At 39.9% G+C, this 23094-nt stretch overlaps 1 pseudogene; it reads right to left on the bottom strand.

Annotated features, from left to right (window-relative positions):
• Window positions 1-5006: 5006 nt before the first annotated feature.
• LOC128588840 (ragulator complex protein LAMTOR3-like) lies at window positions 5007-13237 on the bottom strand (annotated as a pseudogene).
• Between the last annotated feature and the right edge of the window lie 9857 nt (window positions 13238-23094).

Here is a 23094-nt window from a genome sequence, read left to right on the forward strand (position 1 = left end):
GCAAGTTCACCCTTCCTCTGACTTTTTGTTCCCTTAATGGATCGGATGATGCATGCCCACACCCACACCAGTGAAGACAATTTCTTATTCAGTCCTTGATTGAAACACTGATCTCTCCCAGGAACACTCTCACAGATACACCAGAAATGTTTAATCTGGTCACCTCTTGGCCCAGTCAAACTGACACATCAGATTAAGCATCACAAGCACTAAAGGAATGCTTTTCCTTGCTCTCCCTCCAGTCTGTACAGACGTGAATTCATGGGACGTTCAGCCAGGCAGCACTTAGAAGGAATAACATCACTCTCTCTCTCAGGATGAATTCTCAGGAGGTGCCTAAGATCCCAGAGCAAATCAACTTCCATCAGGCCTTCTCTGCGTGTACAGGAGACATCGCTGACAAGTCTTGGTCTACCACACTAAATGCTCCTTAGACTCCTGCTGACGTCTGGCGCGGCAGCATCCTGCACAGAAAGCGCAGCATGGTGTGGTTTCCACCGATAACCGTTCAGTTAAGATCAGAGTAGAAACCAGTTTCTCTGCACTCCATATAGAAAGCACACTGTTCCTTAGTTCAGTGATTTCTTGTAGTTCCCAGATTAAGTTCAAATTTTCAGGGTATGATCCTCTGATGATCTCGCGTCTGAACTCACTGCCCTCCTCTCCAGCAACTGCAAACTTTCAGTTTCCCAGACTTAGTCTCAATGTTTGCTCATGCCATTCCCTACGACTGGAACATCCCCCTTCCTTCCCTCAGTGGCTCACAACATCACTGTTTCATCATTAACAATAGTATCTAATTCAAGTGTCACATTCTCTGATCCTGTAGGCGAGGAGAGATGGACCCCAGAGATCTATGCAGCCCCACACAGTACTGATTTCACCACACCGTCACCGCTGACCTTCTTGTGCAACTCCTTTCCTTGAGAATAGGGATTTATCTCTCCCCCCTGTAGACTTGGTGCCTCGTCATGTAGCACACAGTATGTAGGAGGCACCCCATATAAGTTTGTTGGATAAATACATGTGCGAATGCACAATGATTAATTAATAACTGTTCAATTCGGGGGAGTAAATAAATGTTTTAAAAGTAAAATGTTCTCATCTTTCATCAGTTTATGCTCAGAAAAGATGGTGATGTTTACAAGAGCTAGAGTGACTTGAACTACTCAGGATCTCTTGACCTAAGAATAGTATGTTCTAGGCTTCCTACCACTGAGCAAGTGTGACAGCTGTTCAGTAGGTGGCTCATGATAGTTGTAAAGGGGTGGTTTTCTGGGCTGTTGAAGTTGAGTGGCAAGCAATGTAACTTGCTTCAGATATATTTTTGAGAAAATTTAAAAAATTAGAAAAGTAAAACATAAACGATTTCTGCCATACAAAATTAATAATTATAGTTTTTATCATATTGCTTCATGTCTTTTTTGTTGTTGTTGTTTTTCTTCAGACAGAGTCTCACTCTGTTTCCCAGGCTACAGTGCCCTGGTCTCAGACTAGCTCACAGCAACCTCAAACTCCTAGGCTCAGAGGATCCTCCTGCCTCAGGCTCCAGTGTAGCTGTGACTATAGGTACCTGCCACCACACCTGGCTTATTTTTCTATTTTTTAGAAGAGATGGGTGTCGCACTTGCTCAGGCTGGCCTCAAACTCTAAACCTAAGTGATCCTCCTGCCTTGGCTTCCCAGAGAGCTAGCCACCGCACTGGGCCCTGACTCACGTCATTCTTAATAAAAGAATTAAAATATTATAAATAAAGCTGAAGTGCCACTGAATGACCATTCGCAGTTCCGTGCTCCTTCTTACCTACCCAGATAAAACAGCTGTTATGAGTATGGTGCATAATCCAGTTCCCATAATTTACCCTTTTAGATCTTGCACCCAGATTAGGCTGGCTTAATAGGTAGATTTCCCTTTCTCGTCTCTGAAACAATTTGTGTAAAATAGGTATAGTTGACCCTTGGATAATGAGGGGGTGGGGGACACTAAACCCCTATGCAGACAAAAATTCACCTCTAACTTTTGAATCCCCTAAAACTTAACTACTAATAGCCTATTGTTTACTGGAAGCCTTACTCCTAACATAAACAGTTGATCAACATATATTTTGTATTTTATACATATTATATACTGTACTGTTACAATGAAATATACCAGAGAAAAGAAAATTATATTGGGAAAATTATAAGAAAGTTAAGTGAAGAGAGCATTTTTAAATGATTTAGGGGACTGTATGCTTTATGTTATGTAGTTTTCTGGAAACAAATCTATGAAAGTGAAGCAGCTCAAATAAAGTAACGTATTTGATTGAAAAATAAAACCAAAATTTTCTGGTAAAAAAAACAGAGAATTATAAGGAAGGGAAAATATATCTACTCTTCATTAAGTGTTTTAAGTGGGTCTTCATAAATTGTCTTCATGTTGAATAGGGTTTGCAGGAGAAAGAAGAGGAAGTGTTGGTCTTCCAGTCTTAGGGGTGGTACAGGCGAAAGAAAATTCAGATATAAATAAACCTGCCAGTTCAGGCTCAGCACCTGTAACTCGGCGGCTGGTGCACTAGCCACACACACCAGAGCTGGTGGGTTGAACCCAGCCCAAGCCTGCCAAACAACAATGACAACTACAACCAAAAAAAAGCCGGGTATTGTGGTGGGCGTCTATAGTCCCAGCTACTTGGGAGGCTGAGATAAGAGAATCACTTAAGCCCAAGAGTTTGAGGTTGCTGTGAGCTGTGATGCTACGGCACTCTACCGAAGGCAACATAGTGAGACTCTGTCTCTAAATAAATAAATAAATAAATAAACAAACCTGCACAGTTCAAACCTGTGTTGTTCAGGGGTATTTCCTCTCTCTCTCTTTTTTTTTTTTTTTTTTTGAGAGTTCGCATTAAACTGCATGAGCCTGGTAACCTTTCTAGAATGTAAGTGGAAAGTTTAAACTACTGATTTCATAATTTTTCATGGTTATAGGTCCTATTTATTAGGTTTTCTACTTCTTATGAGTCAATTCTGGCAACTTATAATATTAGAAAATTTTCCATTTAACATATTTGTAATTGTATTAGTATCACTTTGCACTGTATTCCCCTAGACTTTCAATTTTTCTCTTATCTATTATTACACTTCCCTCTTTTAAAATCTTTCATAATAAAATTTTAAACACACAAAAGTGGGGGGGATGTTATAATGAACTAGCTGTTTTTTGATTAGTATTTACCTAATAACTTTCAAATTCCTTTATTTTTAACATTTCTATGTAATTTAGCTTTATATGTATCTCTACACACTGCATAAATTTAAATTTTACAAATTCAATTTAAACATCTGTATTCAAATTGGTAGGTTCAACCTATTTATTTTATTAGATTGTTTTGAAATATTTCTAACATATTCCATTTTCTATTTACTACATTATTCTTTACCTTTTTTTCCTCTTTCCTGCATGGTCTTACAAAGTTAGTTTTGTTATTGTTCATTTTTTCTTTTTTCTTCTTCTTCATTTGGAAGCTATATATTCTATTTCTGTTCTTTTAAAAATTGTTATCATGTGTACAGTCAACACTTCCCAAGATATTTTCCTGATTTATTGTCACATCCAGGATTCTTGAATTCCACTTCCTCCTTCTGAATTCACCTTTCTTCTTGCTGAAGCTCATTTTTCGATTGTTCGTTCATTAAGAGTTTGTGGATACAACACCCTGTTAGTCTCCTCATATACCTGTAAATGTGCTTACTTTTGGCTTTTCTCTTCAGTGGTAGTTTTTCTGAGTATCAAATTTCATTCACACTTATTTTCCCTGGGTACTTTGAGGCAGGAACCCCGTTGTTTAGGTCCCTCCACTGTGGCTGAGGGGTTTGCCGTGAATCTGGATCATTGGCATTGTGATAATCTTTCCTTTCTTGCCAGTGACTTCTAAGATTTTAACTGATTTTTAAGGCCTTGCATTTCATTCTATCTTTCTTATTTCTCAAATTCTATGTCTTTTTCGTGTTTCCTTGCCTTTGCATCCTGGGAGATTTCTTCTCTTTAGCCCACCCATTATATTTTTTAATTTTGTGATTATATTTTACTTTCAAGAATTCCAGTAGTAGCTCTTCTTCTTATTTGCATCTATCTTCTGATTTCATAAACCCCTAGTTTTGTTTTCTGGATGATAATCTTTCCTTTTAGAGGTTTAGTGGGTTTGTTTTTGTTTTTTGTTTTTTTGTAGAGACAGGGTCTCACTTTATCGCCCTTGGTAGAGTGCCGTGGCGTCACACAGCTCACAGCAACCTCTAACTCCTGGGCTTAGGCAATTCTCTTGCCTCAGCCTCCTGTTTTGTTTTTTTTTCTTAAATACTATTTTATTTATACTCATGTATGAAAAAAGTGGCTATACTATCATGTTGACAAACATACTGATATTGGAAACAGAATTCAGTAACAAATCATTATTTAAATTTTATAAAGAATACATGAACATTAAAACACTGGTTATAGAAAGCAGAATTGGGGGAAAACCATTAGCTATAATTTTCATTTTCACTACAGAGTAGCACTCTTTGAGAATAATCAAATCAATTAGTAATATTCACCAAAACATAATCTGAAGAAAAATATGTCCTTATCATTATTCACAATAAAAGAGTCTGCTCCATTCCGCAGGGGTGGGCATACTGTACTGCAGGGAGTACTTACTGGCTCAAGTGGATCAACGCACCATTTTGATTCTGACTCACTGAATAGAATCTCATCCATATCTGGGACCGTAACTCCATAGGAGCTGTGATAGACAGAACCATTTTTGTGGTACCCTCAGATCTCACTAAATAAGAAAAGACCCTATACAAGAAAATATCACAATCAATCTGTCTATAAATTACACTTTAAGAGCTTTCTTTAAGTATAAGGTGGAAAAGGGGGCCCTTTCTGGAGCACACGAATGAAAGTATTACTATGATCTAAAGCCTGTTGGATTGATATTATGTTGCTATAATGAACATAAAGTACACATTGAAACCACTGTCAGATTAAGAAACTTCCACAACTTGTCTCAATTCTTCAAATAATGGAGCAAGTTCCTTTTCTAGGCTGACAATTAGTCCCGTATTGGCATTACTGCTGGCTATGAAACTTACCACCAGAGGTAACCAATTAAATTGAACCACCTGGTAAGTGGTATAGTAACAGATGATACTTTTATTTTTTGAAAGGGCAAGTTTGCTTCCTTGGTCTGTTGCAAGGGCAAAAGTAGATAAGAAACCAGGTCTCAAAGCATGTTCTGGAGCATTACCATCGGGTACTCTAATAAAACAGGTTCTCCATCTCTATCAGACACAACAGTAGCATGGAGTCCTTCGACACTTGGTAACTTTTTATACAGGAATCGCTTTAGGTCACTGCCATGATGAACCCCTTTCTCCTGCAGGATCAATCTCCAGGCCTGGGTTTCTGGTATACCCGTTTCTCTCTGCTGTCACTTCAGGGACAGCTTCAAAGAAAAGGTCCTCTGCCGAGTTTGTTGGGTTTTATTTCTTCTTTTTCTTTTTTCTTTTCGAGACAGAGTCTCACTTTTTTGCCCGCGGTAAAGTGCTGTGGTGTCATAGCTCACAGCAAACTCAAACTCTTGGGCTCAAGTGATTCTCTTGCCTCAGCCACCCAAATAGCTGGGACTATAGGTGCCACAACAATGCCCAGCTATTTTTAGAAATGGAGTCTCACTCTAGCTCAGGCTGGTCTCCAACTTGTGAGCTTAGGCAATCCACCTGCCTCCACCCGCCCAGAGTGCTGAGATTACAGGCGTGAGCCACCCCACCAGGCCTGGGTTTTATTTCTAAAGTTTTAAACTCCAAGACCCTTCTAGATTATTCTGTTATCTCTCTTCCCTTGGCTGTGAATGTTCTTATTTATAGATTCTATTGACTGTTCTTCATGACACTGAGTTCCCTTGTGTTGTTTTTGTTTGAGAGCTCATCTTCAGTGAATGGTTCCTCCTATATTTGGCCTGCATGTAGGGCAGAGTCAAAGTTACTTGATTTTGTCTCATAAGTTAACTGGAATCAATCCAAATCATATACTACAATCTTGCCTTGGGATTCCCAGCTATTCAGGTGGCCCATTACAGCCACTGTATATTACACAGGTTCAAGTGCCAGTTTCATGCAGAACCTCTGTTTCAGCTACTAGGCCTCGACAAAAGTAGGTTCCCATGATAGTTTAAATTATTTCAGCTGCTGTTTAAACACAGAGCAAAGCTTTTATTTGAGAATGAAGAAAATAGCTCCTTGCCCTAAGTTAAAGACAACCCAATAATTATCTATCCTCATCATGACTATGGCATGCTGAACTCCTGATTTCATGAAGACATTGACTGCTCTGTTTCCAATCCCAGCTCTGAAGTTTCAGGGTAGATGGATTTTTTTTCAACTCTTTTATTATGCTTCATATCATTATGTGAATAATTGTGATAATAGTTGTCCTCATAGTGATGTTTAATGTTTTCAAAGTACATGGTTTCTTCAAAGCACTTGAGACTAAACATTCCTATAGGAATAAAGGGAGTTTGCATTACTATCTCTATTTTTTTGTTTGTTTGTGTGAGACAGAGACTACTCTGTCACCCAGGCTGTAGTGCAATGGCACAAACCCAGCTCACTGCAACCTCAGCTTCTGGGCTCAAGCTATCCTGCCTCAGCCTCCCATATAAGTAGAAGTACAGGTGTGCACCATTATGCCCAGCTAATTAAAAAAAAATTTTTATTGGAAATGGGGTCTTCCTATGTTTCTCGGGCCGGTCTCAAACTCCTGATCTCAAGTGATCCTCCCAGCTCAGCCTCCCAAAGTGCTGGCATTACAGGCTTATTTAAATGAAGAAAGAGAAGTAAGCCACACAGCAAGTTAAATGGTCAACCCAGAATGGAATCCTGCCTTTTATAAATGAAAGCAATGTTTATGGTCATCCAAACACGCAGATTCTAGATCAAGTGCTCATTTTACTTCATAAATGATTCCAAGTCTTATAAACAAAATGAATACTGACAAAATAATTTAATAGTTTTAAATAAATTTACATGATATTAAATCCTATAGCATCTACAAATATTTGAGAAAGAGTAATAAATATTATGTGTTCACCCCATAATGTGTAATGCTTGGTCTACATTACAATTCACTATGGCACCTGGGCATTGATACAATCTACATCACTCATGGGATATTTTCAGTCCCTTAAAGTTTCATCAACAATATGACCTTATGAAACTCTACCTGAACTTCTCAAGGAACTAGAATAATGCCAATATAATTTGATTATAGTGAAATCCAAAAGGGATCATAATAATGGGGAAACAGATAGAGATAGATAGATAATCTCCTACTGATTTTCTTATAATTCACAAAAGGTAATAAAACCAAATTAAAAAGAAGAAAAATATTAGACATGGATGGAGAGCTACCATCCCTCTTCCAAAGTGGATTGTTAATCCTCAATTCTACTGATTACTGAAAGATGTTACAGAGATTTTTCTATGCAAAAAAATCTGCCCCTGTACTCTTTACAGAAAGCAATACCTTGCTGATAAATGGCAGAACTTCTTTTTATGAATATTACACCTGGTTATCAGAAATTGAAACATGACCTTGCTCTCACATTTTATTTTATGAGAAGGACTCCCCAGGCAATTAAAGCAGTATCAAAAATATACTACTGGGACCTGATCAAACTAAAAAGCTTCTGCACAGCCAAGAACATAGTTAAGTAAAGTAAGCAGACAGCCCTCAGAATGGGAGAAAATATTTGCAGGTTAAACCTCCGATAAAGGTCTAATAACCAGAATCCACAGAGAACTCAAACTTATTAGCAAGAAAAGAACACATGATCCCATCTCAGGGTGGCCAAGGTACTTGAAGAGAAACTTCTCTAAAGAAGACAGACGCATGATCTACAAACACATGAAAAAAAGCTCATCATTCTTAATCATCAGAGAAATGCAAATCAAAACTACTTTGAGATATCACCTAACCCCAGTAAGAGTAGCCCACATAACAAAATCCCAAAACCAGAGATGTTGGCGTGGATGTGGAGAAAAGGGAACACTTCTACACTGCTGGTGGGAATGCACACTAATATGTTCCTTCTGGAAGGATGTTTGGAGAATACTTAGAGATCTAAAATAGACCTGCCATTCGATCCTTTAATTCCTTTACTAGGTTTACACCCAAAAGACCAAAAATCACAATATAACAAAGACATCTGTACTAGAATGTTTATTGCAGCCCAATTCATAATTGCTAAGTCATGGAAGAAGCCCAAGTGCCCATCGACCCAGGAATGGACTAGCAAATTGTGGTACATGTATACCATGGAATATTATGCAGCCTTAAAGAAAGATGGAGACTTTACCTCTTTCATGTTTACATGGATGGAGCTGGAACATATTCTTCTTAGCAAAGTATCTCAGGAATGGAAGAAAAAGTATCCAATGTACTCAGCCCTACTATGAAGCTAAATTATAGCTTTCACATGAAGGCTATAACCCAACTATAGCACAAGACTATGGGGAAAGGGCCAAGGAAGGGGAAGGGAGTGGGGAGGTTAGGGTGGAGAGAGGGTAATGGGTAAGACCACACCTACGGTGCATCTTAGAATGGGTACAGGCAAAACTTACTAAAGGCAGAATACAAATGTCGACATACGATAACTAAGAAAATGCCATGAAGGCTACGTTGAATAGTTTGATGAGAATATTTCAGATTGTATATGAAACCAGCACGTTGTACCCCTTCATTGCACTAATGTACACAGCTATGATTTAACAATAAAAAAGAGAGAGAGAGAGAGAAAACCATTAAAAAAGCAACAGAATAAATTTTCACAATTTGGTTGCAGCAAAATATAATTACTAACTAGAACTATCTCTCTCAACACAATATTTTTAATAAAATAGATAGCTTTCTTCTCACTTTAAAAATTAGACAGAGATAAAGTGCTTTTGTTATTATTCATTGCAACTTTTTACTTAAATAAAATTAACTTTTCTTTTTTGAGACAGAGCCTCAAGCTGTCACCCTGGGTAGAGTGCTGTGGCATCACAGCTCACAGCAACCTCCAACTCCTGGGCTCAAGCAATTCTCTTGCCTCCGCCTCCCAAGTAGCTGGGACTACAGATGCCCGCCACAATGCCCAGCTATTTTTTTGGTTGCAGCCATCATTGTCGTTTGGCAGGCCCGGGCTGGATTTGAACCCGCCAGCTCAGGTGTATATGGCTGGCGCCTTAGCTGCTTGAGCCACAGGCGCCGAGCTAAAGTTAACTTTTTTATACTAAAAGTAATTAATATGTGCAAATGTGGAAAAAGAGAAAACTCTTAGGAAGGAAAAATTAAGCAGAAAATAGCGATGTTAACCATTATTAATAAATAATGTAATAATGTAATGTAATTATTAATATTTTGTCACTTATCTTCCAGTCTTGTATATATTTATGCTTTTCTTATCTGACAGCATAATGCCACATACTCAGAACCAGTGAAGAGAGGCCGGCTGGAGAAGAAGGCCTGAGTTAGGGGTTATCTCTGTGAATAGGCCAGTGAGGGAGAAAGGATGTTTCTCTTCTGGTTTTATTACTTCTAAACAATGTTTATATTTTACTTAAAAAAATTAAATTCAGTAAACCTATATAATGGGACTAAGGGGGGGAAAGTGTGTTCTCTTTCTTAATAACTTTGTTTACAACATTCTTACCATCTTAAATTTACAAGACTTGTAGGCACTGTGAGTTGAGAGATTATTTTCCCAACCGCCATTTTATGGATGAGAAAATGCCAAGAGGAGCTAAAAGACTTGCCAGCAAGTTCATACCTATAACCTTTTTGACCTGTATGTTACAAGTTAATATTAATTTACTCTGAATGGTGAAAAGGCATGTGCGTTTTGTTGATGCACTTTGATAGTAGTCTGGATCTGGCATATGCAGTCATTGCGCTCATTAAGAGATTATTAATTCCCCTTGTTATTCCCTCCCATGGCATTCTGTTATTTTCTTTTATAGCATTTAACACAAATCTCAGTTATATATAACTTGTGCTTATATATTGTTTTCTCTCTCACCAGACTCTAAAGTGCTTCAAGTTCCTTCTTCACATTCCGTTCTCCATTACACACCCGTGTCTAGCACAGTGCCTGGTACGCAATGGGTACTCAGTGTGATGAAGCTGTTTACTGTGGCTTCCTTCACTGGCTGTTTTTTTTTTTTTTATGGGTATCTAAGTTAGCTCAACTTATTGAATATCTACTATGTCCTAGAATGTAGGCAATACAAGAAGCCCATAATATATATGTACTTAAAGTTCATACATACCCAAATTAGATATACAGTAGAACACGGTAAGTTGACCACTCAAGTTGACATACAGTAGAACCCTATAGGTTGAGTGTAAAAACCGGCCAACATACAGAGGTGGTCACCATAAGGAACCAGGCCTACTGTATTTATACATACATGTGGTATACATCCACTCTATGAAAATTAGGTCAATTTAAGGAGGTGGTCAATGTAGGAAGGTGGTTAATTATGGAGTTTCTACTGTATTATTATCTCTGTTATACACATCAAAAATATCAAGGCTGAAAAAGGTTAGGTAAATACCAAAAGGTCAGAAACCTACCAAACAACAGCAAGGGGTTCAATCTCAGATTTGATTCCAGGGTCTATAATCTGAACTCTTATGCTATCTGCTTGCTAATTTCCTAGCTTTAATGGATGTTGAGATTCAATAATAGATAAGTATTTCTTTATCTGTAACTCAAAAGTTTTCTGGACTTCTGGGTTTTGGGGTTAATGTAATATATATTATTTTATTTTATTATTTATTTATTTATATTTTTTGAGAGAGAGTCTTGCTCTGTCGCCGTTGGGTAGAATGCAGTGGTATCGTCTTAGTTCACTGCAACCTCAAACTCCTGGGCTCAAACAATCCTCCTGCCTCAGCTTCCCTAGTAGCTGGAACTACAGGTGTGTGCCACATATCAGCCACAACACCTGACCAATTTTTGTATTTTTACTAGAGATAAGTTATCGCTTTTGTTCAGGCTGGTCACACACTCCTGGTCCCAAGCAATCCTCCTACCTCAGCCTCCCAAAGTGCTAGAATTATAGGCATGAGCCTCCACACTATGCCTATTTCTAACTTTTTATTGCTCTCAAGATCATACTAAAGTGACAGCAGAGGGATTTATTTATTTATTTATTTATTTATTTATAAGGCATAAAGCCATAAGGAAAGGAGAACCGAAAGGAAAAAGCAGCAAAGAAATTTTGGAAGCTGTAAAGCAAAAAGACTGGTGTAACTGATTTAGCAAAGCTATGGAAGCTGACTCCTAAACTGGCAACAGGAAAAGCCCAGAGCCAACCTGAATTATACTGTTCAAACTGGAGGCAGTGGGGAAAAAGGATGGGTGGCTAAAATAAGGAGAATTTGTTGAGGGGTTCTAAAGAAATTGTTTGGACTAGGCGGGGTGGCTTACACCTGTAATGTCAGCACTTTGGGAGGTCAAGGTGCAAGAATTGCTTATAGCCAGGAGTTTGAGACCAGCTGGGCAACATAGGAAGACTCCATCTCTTTTTTGTTTTGAGACAGAGCCTCAAGCTGTCACCCTGGGTAGACTGCTGTGGCATCACAGCTCACAGCAACCTCCGACTCCTGGGCTCAAGTGATTCTCTTGTCTCCACCTCCCAAGTAGCTGGAACTACAGGTGCCCGCCACAACGCCAGGCTAATTTTTGGTTGCAGCTGTCATTGTTGTTTGGCGGGCCCAGGCTGGATTCAAACCCACCAGCTCAGGTGTATGTGGCTGGTGCCTTAGGCACTTTAGCCACAGGCGCCAAGCCAAGACTCCATCTCTTAAAAAAAAATTTTTTTTTTAATTAGCTTGGCATAGTGGTATGTCCCTATAGTCCCAGCTATTTAGGAAGCTTAGGCAGAAGGATTGCCTGAGCCTAGGAGTTTGAGGCTACAGTAAGCTAAGATCATACCACTGCACTCCAGCTTGAGCCACAAAGCAAGATTCTGTCTCTAAAAAAACTAAAAACTAAAAATATAACCAACATAATTAAGGAAAACAAATTGGGACTGGGTGCGGTGGCTCATACCTGTAATCCTAGCACTCTGGGAGGCCAAGGCTGGTAGATCACTTGAGCTCAGGTGTGTGAGACCAGTCTAAGCAAGATTGGAGAACTGTCTCTAAAAAAGTAGCTGGCTCGGCACCTGTAGCTCAAGCAGCTAAGGCGCCAGCCACATACACCAGAGCTAGTGGGTTCGAATCCAGCCCAGGCCTGCCAAACAACAATGACAACTACAACCAAAAAATAGCCAGGCATTGTGGCAGGCATCTATAGTCCCAACTATTTGGGAGACTGAGGCAAGAGAATCACTTGAGCCCAGGAGTTGGAGGTTGCTGTGAGCTGTGATGCCACCGCACTCTACCCAGGGCAATGGCTTGAGGCTCTGTCTCAAAAAAAAAAAAAAAAAGTAGCCAGGCATTGTGGGTACACCTGTAGTCCCAGCTACTCGGGAGGCTAAGGCAAAAGATTGCTTAAGCCCAAGAGCTGGAGGTTGCTATGAGCTGTGATGCTACGGCACTCTACCAAGAGTGACCAAGTGAGACTCCGTCTCAAAAAATAAATAATAAAATAAAATAAAATACCTAATGCCAGTCCCTTCAGTCAGTTAGTGGAAGAAGGGACTTAGGTAAGTAAACAGAGCCCAGTTAGACAAGAATCAGTCAAAAATGTGCTGAAAGTGGAAATTCCAGTTTTACCAGGAAACAACCCTTTTAATACTTTATTTCTCACCTCTGCATAACGCTGTATCTCTTTCTACTAATTTCTCCATGAAAGCTCTGTATAATATGTGCTGATTTATGACTTCTTCCAGGCTTGATCTCATTCTTACGTTTATTACTTTGTTATTTCCCTTGGATACCACTGTTATTATTTGACCCATGCAAGGGGTGTTCAGCCAAAGACATCCTCAGTCAAATTCTGACCTGTGACAGACAGCGAGGCCCAGGTGGTGCCTTGGGGCACTCAGATTACATTTCCAAGATGTTCTCCTGTAACAGCTGTGGGCCTTTGATGAAAACACTGAGCAACACAAACCCTCCTCAGCACAAAAACAGCCAGCACCCTTTTCTCCTGGATCAAGAAGAGGCTCACCAGTTGCTCTGTGGCCTTTACCCACACAGCTGCAGAGGCGCACAGGGCCATGGAACAGTACAAGAAGAGGACTCTGCAGGGGGTGGGGCTGCCACAAGGGCCCTTTCCTTTTCTATCTGTTACACCACCTAACACATAGTAGGTGCTTAACAAAGTCAAATTAATTATTTAAAAAATATGCTTGGCATCTGTAGCTCAGTAGTTAGGGTGCCGGCCACATGCACCAAGGCTGGTGGGTCGAACCCCACCCAGGCCTGCTAAACAACAATGACAACTGCAGCAAAAAACAGCCGGGCGTTGTGGTGGAGCCTGTAGTCCCACGTGGGAGGCTGAGACAGGAGAACCGTTTAAGCCCAGGAGTTGGAGGTTGCTGTGAGCTGTGACACCAGAGCACTCTACGGAGGGTGACATAGTGAGACTCTGTCTCGGAAATAAAAAAAAAAAAAACACTGTTTCTCTGTCGTGAAGGCCCTTTGCTTTTCTCAGATTAACACATTCCTTCTTATCCATCCTTTAAAATCCAGTTCATCTGTCTCTGTAGTGCTTTCTTTGACCTCTCCAAACTATTTCCTGTCCCCACAGCTGTACTCTGAACCGATTTCTGCTGCTTGAAGTTACTTGTTTGCCTGCCTTTCCTCCGGGAGTCACCACAACATGAGGAACTGTATTAAAGGGTCGCAGCATTAGGAAGGTTGAGAACTACTGGTCTAGGGGGTTATATATAGCCTGTAAACAGGGAGGTCTTGGGAGTAAAAATCACACTTGGTCAGGAGCTGGCAGACAGAAAATACCTCCCCGTGCTGATTAGAGAGGGAGTGCATTAACAAATGAATCCCGTCCCTGCAGCTCCTGACAGGCAGCAGGGTGTCTACTTCATACTTCAGAGGGGCCTCCCTACAGGAAATACCGGCCAGGCTGCTTTTCTCCTCCCTTTCTTGTATTTCAGAGAGTGTGGTTTGGAGAAAAATAGTCTGCTCAGGCCTAGAAAATGGGAGTTCCTGTCCAGCCCTGAAGGGGGGACCCCTGTATCAATATGTTCTATTTATCTCTGTGCCCATGCTGCCTACCATAGGGCCTGTGTAGTCACTGATTCATTCAACAGGATGTGAGCACCTGCTGTGTTCCAGATACTAAACTAGGCTCTGGGGAGACAGCAATCAACAAGACAGGAGCCCACCCTACCACCAAGTTTACATTCTATTAAGTGTCACAGACACTAAGAATAAGGGGGGAAAGGGTCATAATGAGGTCATGAATATACTATGGGAGCACATGGAAAGGGTAGAACCCCCCAAAATTTGAGGGATCAAGAAAAGCTTTCCAAAGGATCCTTCCTAGAAAAACAAAGAATATCTGAAGAGTAAATACAAGTTAGACAGAAAAAGGGGGAATGAGTATTCCAAGAAATATAGCAAGTTTGGGGAATGAACAAAAGGAAAAAGGAAGGGGAGAAAAGAAAAAAAGAAAGAAGAGAGAGAGAGAGAAAAAAGGATGCTGGGAAGGATGGGCAAAATAATGAAGAGAGAAACAGAGAGATGGTACGTTCTCGTTTGCCTTATAGCATGTGCTTCTTCCAGAGGTGGCCCTACTGACAGCCCCGTAATTGCTAGAGGTCACCTGCTACCCTAACTTGTTTGGGCCTTAATACCTATTTCTGTCCCTTTATTTTATAAATATGAATATTGGAGGTCATACAAGTCAGTAGTAACAGAATCTTCCTTCTGCCTGTCATTGTACAAAGTGTTTTCCCCCCATCGGGTTTGAATTCAACAGCCCGGGCGGCACCTGTGGCTCAAGGAGTAGGGCGCTAGTCCCATATGCCGGAGGTGGCGGGTTCAAACCCAGCCCCGGCCAAAAACCACAAAAAAAAAAAAAAAAAAAAAAAAGAATTCAACAGCCCTGTGAAGACGCATCATTTTCTTTTAGGTATCAGGAAACCAAGGTTCAAATTGAATTAGTGATGGAGCTGGAAGCCAGCCCTTCTGGTGTCTCCCCTGTGTTCATCCTGTAATCTCAGCTCCTTCCAATGTGACCAAAGTCACACCATTAGGAGCAGAGCCAGGAGATGACTTATCCAAACTCCTTCCAGAAGGCAAGAGCATCTGACAGCTGATAGGGACTGACCCTGCTAATTATTCACAGTACATCCCAATTATGAGAACACATGTGCTGAATGACTCATTTGCCAATAACCTGGGGACAGTGGGGTGATGGGGATTTACTCGGTCTTTCCCTCATTTGGTATCAGGCTGTAGTCAGCCTTGTTACAAAGATTATTAATTTTGATTATATAATAATGTGAAACATCTATAAAAGCAGAACTCTATAAACAAACTTAAAAAAATAAGCCATAGATTGGAGAAAATATTAACTGCATAGAAAAACCATCAAAGAAATAAAATACAGTTTAAGGAATTCTTACAAGTCAATAAGAAAAAGACTAAAAGACTAATAACCCAATAGAAAAATGGGCAAGGATATGAAAAGGCAACTCACAAAAAATGGGCAATCATAATAACCAAAAAAAAAAAAGGAAGAAAAGGAAAGAAAAAATGCTCTCTATTAATCAGGATGCATAGTAAAACAATAAGACAAGGCTCAGTGCCTGTAGCTCAGCAGCTAGGGCACAGGCCACATATACCAAGGCTGGCAAGTTCAAGCCCAGCTCTGGCCTGCTAAACAACAATGACAACTGCAACCAAAAAATAGCTGGCCATTGTGACAGGTGCCTATAGTCCCAGCTACTTGGGAGGCTAAGGCAGGAGATTCACTTAAGCCCAAGAGTTTGAGGTTGCTGTGAGCTGTGACACCATAGCACTCTAATGAGGGTGACATAATAAGACTCTGTCTCATAAAAAAAAAAAAGACAGACTTTCACCTTAATTAGGTTTATAAAAATTTTAAAGTCTAACAATAAGATGTACTGCTGAAAATAGGACATAAAGAGCTCCACTTGAGAAGGGAATAAGGCGGGCGGCGCCTGTGGCTCAGTGAGTAGGGCGCCGGCCCCATATGCCGAGGGTGGTGGGTTCAAACCCAGCCCCGGCCAAACTGCAACCAAAAAATAGCCGGGCGTTGTGGCGGGTGCCTGTAGTCCCAGCTGCTCGGGAGGCTGAGGCAAGAGAATCGCGTAAGCCCAAGAGTTAGAGGTTGCTGTGAGCCGTGTGACGCCACAGCACTCTACCCGAGGGTGGTACAGTGAGACTCTGTCTCTACAAAAAAAAAAAAAAAAGAGAGAAGGGAATAAGACAATAACTACTAAATCTGACAATGCTGTGACCCAGCAATGACTCCTACTTCTGGGTATATACACGCAAATAATATATGTACCAACATTATATATGTAATACGCATTAAATAAAGTCTTTCATATATGTCCAAAAGTATGAGGAAGTTCAGTGTTGTTTGCAACTAAAACAAAAAAAAGCAAATTTCAGAATATGATATTCTATGTTACCATTTCTTTTCTTTTCTTTTCTTTTCTTTTTCTTTTGAGTCTCACAGAGTCTCACTTTGTCATCCTTGGTAGAGTGCCCTGGCGTCAAAGCTCACAACAACTTCAAACTCTTGGGCTCAAGGGATCCTCTTGCTTCAGCCTCCCAAGCAGCTGGGACTACAGGTTCCTGCCACACCTGGCTAGTTTTAGAGACGGGGTCTCTCTCTAGCTCAGGCTTGTCTCAAACTCCTGAGCTAAGGCAATCCACCTGCCTTGGCCTCCCAAAGTGCTAGAAATACAAGCATGAGCCACTTCGCCTGGCCTATGTTACCATTTTTATAAATTAAATTAATTATACATTTATTAATACTTATATATGAAGCCAAAGTGTAAAAGCATGAACTAAATATATACTAAATTATTGATAGTGATTAACTCTAGGAAGAAAAGAAATAAGATAAGAAATGGGGATATAAGGGCTTCAATTTTGTAGGTTTTCAAAAAAGCTTTTTGCAAAAGTATGAATCAAATTCTTAAAAATATTTTAAAATCGGTGCAACAGGAAGTTACAGATGACCTCTAGGACCTAAGGGTGGCCGTCAGCCAACAGCTAATAAAAAGATACTTTACTAAGAAGAATATGTTCCAGCTCCATGCGTGTAAACATAAAACAGGTACTAAAACAGAAAGGTCACTATAATAAGACTGCATTAATCATGCACAGTGAAATTTTCAGAAGAACTGGAAGACAAGCTCTGTGAAGAAAGGAACCAGCTCTTACACATCTTTGTTTCCCCAAGAGGTCAGGCATGGGAACGTAAAGAGCAAGAGGAAATGAAAGGAAAATTAGGGCAAGGAAACAGATAAAAGAAATCACTCATGAGGAAGAATCAGCAGAAAACTCCTGGCACCATGAAGAACCAGTCCAGAGCAACCCCTCCAAGGGACCATGAGGCAGCTACTGCAGAGGATTCCACCTATAAAGAAATGTTAGGAATGCCACAACAAGACCAGCTTTACAGGAAATACTTCAACCTGTTCTACACACTGACCATCACAATGGATGAGCAGCAAGGTAAGAACTCAGAAATTAAAGGACAGAACCTAACTTCCACACTGATGCAAAAGATAAAACTAAGCAAGGGACTCTCACAAAATAAGATGAATAGGATACTACCACACTTATCAATTATCTCAATAAATGTTAATGATTTGAATTCCCAACTGAAGAGACATAGATTGGCTGACTGGATTAAAAAACACAAGCCATCCATTCGCTGTCTGCAAGAAACACACCTGGCTTCAAAAGACAAATTAAAACTCTGAGTCAAGGGTTGGAAGACAATTTTTCAGGCAAATGGAATTCAGAAGAAAAGAGGAGTTGAATCTTATTTTCAGATATATGTGGATTTAAAGCAACTAAAGTCAAAAAAGACAAAGATGGTCACTTTATATTGGTCAAGGGAAAAATGCAACAAGAAGACATTTCAATTCTAAATATTTGTGCACGCAATTTAAATGCTCCCAGATTTTTGAAACAGACCTTACTTACTCTGTCTGAGCAATATGATATCCAATAATACCATAATAACAGGGGACTTTAACACTCCTCTTACAGAGCTGGACAGATCCTCCAAACAGAAATTAAACAAAGATATAAGGGATTTAAATGAGAACGTAGAAAAACTGTGCTTGATAGATGCATATAGAACATTCCATCCCAAAGATAGAGAATATACATTCTTCTCATCACCCCATGGAACATTCTCCAAAATTGATCATATTCTGGGACACAAAACAAATATCGACAGAATAAAAAGAATTGAAATTTTACCTTGTATCTTCTCAGACCATAAGGCACTAAAGGTGGAACTCAACTCTTAACAAAAACGTTCGACCCCACACAAAGGTATGGAAATTAATCAACCTTCTGTTGAATAACAGATGGATGCAGGAAGAAATAAAACAGGAAAACATTAACTTCCTTGAGCATAAAAACAATGAAGACACAAGCTACCAAAACCTGTGGGATACTGCAAAAGCAGTTTTGAGAGGAAAATTCATCGCTTTAGATGCCTACATTAGAAAAACAGAAAGAGAGCACATCAACAAACTCACAACCTATCTATGGAATTGGAAAAAAAAAAATAATCTAAGTCTAAACCCAGTAGAAGAAAAGAAATATCCCAAATCAAATCAGAGATCAATGAAATTGAAAACAAAAGAATCATTCAGAAAATTAATGAAACAAGGAGTTGGTTCTTTGAAAAAATAAATAAAATAGGGCGGCGCCTGTGGCTCAGTCGGTAAGGCACCGGCCCCATATACCGAGGGTGGCGGGTTCAAACCCGGCCCCGGCTGAACTGCAACCAAAAAATAGCTGGGCGTTGTGGCGGGCGCCTGTAGTCCCAGCTACTCGGGAGGCTGAGGCAAGAGAATCACTTAAGCCCAGGAGTTGGAGGTTGCTGTGAGCTGTGTGAGGCCATGGCACTCTACCGAGGGCCATAAAGTGAGACTCTGTCTCTACAAAAAAAAAAAAAAGAAAAAAGAAAAAATAAATAAAATAGATAAACCATTGGCCAGACAAACGAGAAATAGAAAAGTAAAATCTCTAGTAACCTCAATCAGAAATGATAAAGGGGAAATAACAACTGATCCCACAGAGATAAAAGAGATCATCTCTGAATACTCCCAGAAACTCTATGCCCAGAAATTTGACAATGTGAAGGAAATGGATCAATATTTGGAATCACACCCTCTCCCTACACTTAGCCAAGAAGAAATAGAGCTCCTGAACAGACCAATTTCAAGCACTGAGACCAAAGAAACAATAAAAAATCTTCCAACCCAAAAATGCCCTGGTCCAGATGGCTTCACATCACAATTCTATCAAACCTTCAAGGAAGAGCTTATTCCTGTACTGCAGAAATTATTCCAAAAAATGGAAGAGGAAGGAATCTTCCCCAACACATTCTATGAAGCAAACATCACCCTGATACCAAAACCAGGAAAAGACCCAACAAAAAAGGAGAATTTCAGACCAATTTCACTCATGAATATAGATGCAAAAATTCTCAACAAAATCCTAGCCAATAGATTACAGCTTATCATCAAAAAAGTCATACATCATGATCAAGTAGGTTTTATCCCAGGGATGCAAGGCTGGTTTAACATACGCAAGTCCATAAACGTTATCCACCGTATTAACAGAGAAAAAAACAGAAGATCATATGATCCTCTCAATAGATGCAGAAAAAGCATTTGATAAAATCCAGCATCCTTTTCTAATTAGAACAATGAAGAGTATAGGCATAGGTGGCACATTTCTAAAACTGATTGAAGCTATCTATGACAAACCCACAACTAATATTTTACCGAATGGAGTAAAACTGAAAGTTTTTCCTCTTAGAACTGGAGCCAGACAAGGTTGTCCTCTGTCACCTTTACTATTCAACGTAGTGCTGGAAGTTCTAGCCAATACAATTAGGCAAGACAAGGAGATAAAGGGAATCCAAATGGGAGCAGAGGAGGTCAAACTCTCCCTCTTTGCTGACGACATGATCTTATACTTAAAGAATCCCAAAGACTCAACCACAAGACTCCCAGAAGTCATCAAAAAATACAGTAATGTTTCAGGATATAAAATCAATGTCCACAAGTCAGTCGCCTTTGTGTACACCAATAACAGTGAAGATGAGAAGCTAATTAAGGACACAACTCCCTTCACCATAGTTTCAAAGAAAATGAAATACCTAGGAATATACCTAATGAAGGAGGTGAAGGACCTCTATAAAGACAATTATGAAGTTCTCAGAAAGGAAATAGCAGAGGATATTAACAAATGGAAGAATATACCATGTTCATGGCTGGGAAAAATCAACATTGTTAAAATGTCTATACTTCCCAAAGCAATCTACCTATTCAATGCCATTCCTATTAAAAAAAAAATACCAACATCGTACTTTCAAGATTTGGAAAAAATGATTCTGCGTTTTGTATGGAACCAGAAAAAAAAAACTCCGTATAGCTAAGGCAGTTCTTAGTATAAAAATAAAGCTGGGGGCATCACCATACCAGATTTTAGGCTGTACTACAAAGCCATAGTGGTCAAGACAGCATGGTACTGGTACAAAAATAGAGACATAGACATCTGGAATCGAATAGAAAACTAGTAAATGAAACTAACATCTTACAACCACCTAATCTTCGATAAAACAAACAAGAACATACCTTGGGGGAAAGACTCCCTATTCAATAAATGGTGTTGGGAGAACTGGATATCCACATGTAAAAGACTGAAACTGGACCCACACTTTTCCCCACTCACAAAAATTGATTCAAGATGGATAAAGAACTTAAATTTAAGGCATGAAACAATAAAAATCCTCCATGAATGCATAGGAAAAACACTGGAAGATATTGGCCTGGGGAAAGACTTCATGAAGAAGACTGCCATGGCAATTGCAACAACAACAAAAATAAACAAATGGGACTTCATTAAACTGAAAAGCTTTTGTACAGCTAAGGAGACAATAACCAAAGCAAAGAGACAACCTACACAATGGGAAAGGATATTTGCATATTTTGAATCAGACAAAAGCTTGGTAACTAGGATCTATAGAGAACTCACATTAATCCATGTGAAATCCAACAATCCCATATATCAATGGTCAAGAGACAGGAATAGAACCTTCTCTAAAGAAGACAGATGAATGGCTAACAAACATATGAAAAAATGTTCATCATCCCTATCTATTATAGAAATGCAAATCAAAACCACCCTGAGATACCATCTAACCCCATTTTGAGAATGGCCCACATCACAAAATCTCAAAACTGCAAATGCTGGCGAGGATGTGGAGAGAAGGGAACACTTTTACACTGCTGGTGGGACTGCAAACTAGTACAATCTTTTTGGAAGGAAGTATGGAGAACCCCTCAAAGCAGTCAAACTAAACCTCCCATTTAATCCTATGATCCCATTACTGGGCATCTACCCAGAAGGAAAAAAATCCTTTTATCATAAGGACACTTGTACTAGACTGTTTATTGCAGCTCAATTTACAATCGCCAAAATGTGGAAACAGCCTAAATGCCCAGCAGCCCAGGAATGGATTAACAAGCTGTGGTATATGTACACCATGGAATACTATTCAGCCATTAAAAAAGTGGAGACTTTATATCCTTTCTATTAACCTGGATGGACGTGGAAGACATTATTATTAGTAAAGCATCACAAGAATGGAGAAGCATGAATCCTATGTACTCAATTTTGATATGAGGACAATTAATGACAATTGAGGTTACGGTGGGAGTGGGGGAAGGGGAGAGCTGAGAGAGAAAGAAGGAGGGAGAGGTGAGGAAAGGAAGAGCGGAGAGAGGAAAGGAGGGAGGGGGTGGGGCCTTGGTGTGTGCCACACCTTCTGGGGGCAAGACAGGATTGCAAGAGGGACTTTACCTAACAAATGCAATCAGTGTAACCTGGCTTATTGTACCCTCAATGAATCCCCAACAATAAAAAAAAGTATATATTTTAAAATTGTTTTTTCATTTCTGCACAATTTATTTTTTCAAAACATTACAAACAGCACATATGCTTACTATTGGACTGGAGCTAATCGATCAAAATGTATGTGCACATATGGAAATAGCACTCGTCAAGTTTTTTTGTTTGTTTGTTTTTCCGAGACAGAGTCTCAAGCTGTCGCCCTGGGTAGAGTGCCATGGCGTCACAGCTCACAGCAAACTCAAATGCTTGGGCTTAAGCAGTTCTCTTGCCTCAGCCTCCTAAGTAGCTGGGACTATAGGCACCATCCACAACTCCCAGATATTTTTTTGATTGCAGTTGTCATTGTTGTTTAGCAGGCCGGGGGCGGGCTCAAACCTGCCAGCCTTGGTGTATGTGGCTAGGGCCCTACTCACTGAGCTACAGGCACTGAGCCACATTCTTCATTTTTACCTGAAGAAGAAGGTACAGCTGCCTGTCACTGTCAGCCAAATTCACAGAAACTGGGATAAGTCCACCAAATTTTGTCAGAAAGCCAGCAATTCTGGAGAGCAGTTTCAAAATCACAGTTTTATACTTAAAAGTTATACTTAAAAGTTCAAAGAGAGCACATTAACCCTTATTTTATTTTATTTTATTTTATTTTATTTATTTATTTTTTATTGTTGGGGATTCATTGAGGGTACAATAAGCCAGGTTACACTGATTGCACCCTTATTTTAAATAATAATCAGGCTCGGCGCCTATGGCTCAAGCGGCTAAGCCATATACACCTGAACTGGCAGGTTCGAATCCAGCCCCAGCCCACCAAACAACAATGATGGCTGCAACCAAAAAATAGCCAGGTGTTGTGGCGGGTGTCTGTAGTCCCAGCTACACGGGAGGCATAGGCAGGAAAATCCCTGAGCCCAGGAGTTGGAGGTTGCTGTGAGCTGTGATGCTACAGCACTCTACCCAGGGCGACAG

The sequence above is a fragment of the Nycticebus coucang genome, chromosome 6 (assembly GCF_027406575.1).
Source record: "Nycticebus coucang isolate mNycCou1 chromosome 6, mNycCou1.pri, whole genome shotgun sequence".
Classification (NCBI taxonomy): domain Eukaryota; kingdom Metazoa; phylum Chordata; class Mammalia; order Primates; family Lorisidae; genus Nycticebus; species Nycticebus coucang.